Genomic DNA, 4,380 nt, shown 5'->3' with positions numbered 1-4,380 from the left:
AGTAAACTTATTAAATAAATAAATAAATAAATAAATAAATAAATAAATAAATAAACAAACAAACTTATATAGGGCATTCATTATGCCATTCTGTCTACTTTTACGTATGTTCAGAATTTTCCATAATGAAAAGATAAAAACAGGCATATAGATCTCTATCATTCTAGTATTTTCAAATCTGTATCTCTAGTCCTAATTGTTTATCTGCAACACAATGCTCTAGTTCCAAAAGCTAAGAGCTTCTTTCCCACAGCCAACAATTTTAAGCAGAATAGATGCTTGCCTACTAAAAAGCCATTTGCACTTTCTTCTCTGGTAACAGCCATAATTTTGTTTCCAATGTTTCCTGACTCCCATTTCCTTTGCCAGTGACTGGCTCAGGGATAGGCCTCCAATCCAGTTCTGGTCACTGAGACCTGAGAAGTCTGCTGAGGGTTTCTGGAGTAGGATTCCTTGTTATTTAAGGGGGGTGGGGGAGGAAAAGATACACAAGGAAGAAAGTCATAGTCCTCTCTGCATGTGATGCCTGGAATGGCAGCAGCCTAAGAGGAACATGCTAAGGAAGGCGGAGTAGAAAGCTATGTGGACTCTGGGTTCTCTGTGGCATTAATGTGCACGGATTTGGCCAGTCTTGGATTTCTTCTTACACATAATAATTAGCATGATTATTGTTTAAGCCATTTTGACTAGAATATTCTGTTACTTGAAACTGAAAATCTCTTAAATAGGGACGCCTGGGTGGCTCAGTGGTTGAGCATCTATCTGCCTTCTGCTCAGGTCATGATCCTGGGGATCTGGGATCGAGTCCCACACTAGGCTCCCTGCATGGAGCCTGCTTCTCCCTCTGCCTATGTCTCTGCCTCTCTGTGTGTGTGTGTCTTTCATGAATAAATAAAATCTTTTTTAAATTTTTTTAAAAATGAAAGTCTCTTAAATAAAAGGCTCACCAGAGTCACCTGGGGAAGAAGCCTACACATCTCTCCCCTCACAACTCTTTCCACATCCTATTTCTCCACTGAAGGACATACTCTTTCCTCCATACCCCTACCCCTTTCTCATACTCTGCTCATACCCTGCCATCCCTACTCCCATAAGAGCAGGTCACATCACTTATGAATAGTGAGACAGAAAAAAAAAAGTGAGAATCATTGCAAAGGAGTTAAAGGAGTTCATAGAAGTGTTCTATTTATCTTCTTATCCCTCAATGCCTAGTGTAGTGCCTGGCAAAATTAACAAAGTTGAATGCAAGCCAAGGAAAAAATGAATTCAGAAGTAAATGCCCTGCCAAACTCTTAAAACTTAACAAAGTTACACTCAACTTCCCACCAATACTCCACAAGTAACCTTATGTAGGCATCATCTTGTGCCCGAAATATATGGCTTTTTATTGGCCTCCTGATCCCCAGCCTCTCCCCTTATTGCAGTCTACCCTCTCCAGCACCACAGTTATCTCCTAAAACACACATCATTCAGTACCTTCCTTGAAGATCTCTAATACCTCATAAGTAGCAATAGGATCCAATCCAAATTCCTTTCATGGAACAAGGTCCTTATTCATTTGACCACAACCTAACTTTGCTGCTAAATCTCCCAATGCCTCCCTCTCTCCTCTCCTCCAATGAACTCTACATTCCAGCCATACAAGTGCCTGGTACTATCCTGCAGATAATCTCATGCATGCTTCTTACACTGTTTTTCCTCTCCACCCCACCTATCTAACCTAACAAAGTCTCGATCATTCTTTATGACCTAGCTTAGATGTCAACTGGTCTTCACTTTTCCAGGCAAAGTTGGTCATGCCACCTTAGTTTTCTCATAGTCCTTTGTCCATACCTCCAACAAAAGCATCTGCCACATTAAATTACAATTATTTGTTTAAACGTACAACCTTCCTACTAATCTAAAAAGTATTCCAAAGATGGAGCTATCGCCATAGTCCCTACAATATCTGTTACTAGATAAAAGGTTCTGAATGATGGAAAGAAGGAAGGAAGAAGGTACTGGCATTTTTCCAGCTGCTAAGTCTAGAAACCTGGAAGTCATGAATTCCCAGAACAGAAAGGAATGTTACAGATCATTGTAAGAAAAAAAAAATCTTTAAAGATAAGTAAATTGACTCTTCTTTCATCCCCTTTATGCAATTTGTCACCAAATCCATTTGTCATATCCTTCTTCAAAATGTCTACCAGATTTCCTCCTGTCTCTCCATCCCCACTGACCCACATCTAGTCCATGCTCATGTACTCATGCTGGGATTGTTGAAAAGGCCCCCAAAGAGGGTCTCCTTTTCTCTCCCCCATCACAGCCACACTGTACACAACTGACAGAAGAAACTTTCTAAACTAGTATTTTTAATATGTCACCGCAACCACCCCAAGAAGTCTCTACAATTTCCTAATGGCCTCTCTTTTAACCGAAGCTCCCACTCCACTCTACCCTCACCCCTACCAGCCTGGACTCCTACAGTTTGTTTAGGTCATCCTCTTAGCCCAAACTCTCTGAGTGTCTTCCTCACATTCCAGACACACACACACACACACACACACACACACACACACACACACACCATACCCCAGCCCAGATGTCTTGCAGTATTGAAAAATATGTCAGTGCTCACTCCTGCCTCCAGCCTTCTGCTTAGGCCCCAAGGCCCTCCCCATATGTCCTCCAGCACACCTCTATGCTCATTAAAAACCTAGTCCTCCTTCAAGGTCACCCAATATACCTTTCCTCCCTCCCTGCAAAGTTTAGACTGCTCTTCCCCTTCCTTAAGCTCCCACAGCACTAACATTACTATTCCGTATTCCACTTAGAACATGAATGGACTTGTATGCCCCATGACATCTGCCTATCCCCTTTGCCTATCACCATCCTACTCTTCCTTTAAATATTCAACACAAATACCACCTGCCTGTGAACTAAAGAAACTAAAACTCCAATGCCTTTGAACTCCTACAGAATTTTGCTGGTATTTTTCGTAAGGCATTTATTACATTCTTTCTATGGATGGAACTGTTTGCTTAATGTAGGACAAACACTTTGAGGGCAGGATCTAGTCTCCTCATCTCTGTTTCACGTTATCCCAGATGTCCTCAGCACCCATAGGAGTGCTTTGTACAGAATAAGTCCTAATTGGAAGATTCTTTCTTTGAACATCTGTTTCCCTGTGGTTCCGAACATGGATGCTAAAGGCAGAGCCTGAAATGAACACAATTATAGCATATGTATGTTAGAGTAGCGTATGTGTTTAGGCACATGTACATACCTGTGCCCTACTTTGAAATCCAAGTGAAATCTTCCTTATATATTTCTCAAGGAGAACCTTACAGGGGAGAAAATATTATAAAGATAAGGGTCAGTCTCAGTGACCCCCAGAAAGATTACTGACAGCCTGACCTAGTTTTAGCATTATAAATTCTATACCCTAGGAAATTCCCAGATCCCAGGCCAACCTAGATGGTTGATCACACTATCCTCAAAGCCCAATTTTAGCATCTGAGGCCACGTTCTTGTCTCCCTCTTCCTGACTCAAACCACTATTTATTCACTAGCACAGGCAATGAGACAAGCACACCAATTTATCTTAGCCTAGGCCATACCACACTGATAATTTTTTAAACTTCTCAGTGCCAAATTAAGCCCTGCTTTTGCAAAGTGGGTGTTTTAGATCTCAGCAGAAATTGTTTTAGTAGATTAGAAATACTTTTGAAATTTGAAATGCTTCAGCAAACCATAAGGCAGGTGGGAAATACACAGAAATTATGTCAATACTCTGAAAATGTCATTGAATGGCAACCTGCTTTCTCAATCCACCCTCAAATCAGATCCAAACACAGTTAAGATGAAGTACCTTCTAAATAATAGCAATATGTCATATTTGGCCTTGAAAGCCCCATTTATTCATAAAATGTTTAAATTCTTTCCATCTTCCTGAGTTTGTCGTATTTGAAAGTTTCAGCAACCTTATTCTGAACTGTGGTATTTCCAAGTCAAATTTTTATGCAGACAAATTAATCAAAAAGTGTCCGGGAACAACTAAACTGTATGCAAAGCATCAAGCCTCCATGATTATTCTTTGGTTGTCCCTGTTACTAGTCTGATGCTTAAAGAACCTTCAGTGTAGGAATATATTCTCCTGCATTCCCATTAGTTCCCACAAGGGAATGAAAAGGCTTTCAGTACTTCTCAAAGCTTTCCTTTTTGCCCTCTACCATGTCTAATGCCACAGAGCCAACATCTGAAATGATCATGCATGCACTAGTGTGATATCTGAGGACCTATAAAACATACTCAATTTGTTAAAACATTCAATTAATATTCTGGAAGTTTCTACATACTTTGCAGCATGAAAATTGTTCTAAGTGGACTCGAGTGACTGAA

This window comes from Canis lupus, chromosome 10 (assembly GCF_003254725.2).
Source record: "Canis lupus dingo isolate Sandy chromosome 10, ASM325472v2, whole genome shotgun sequence".
NCBI lineage: Eukaryota > Metazoa > Chordata > Mammalia > Carnivora > Canidae > Canis > Canis lupus.
This window is presented reverse-complemented; position numbering follows the sequence as displayed.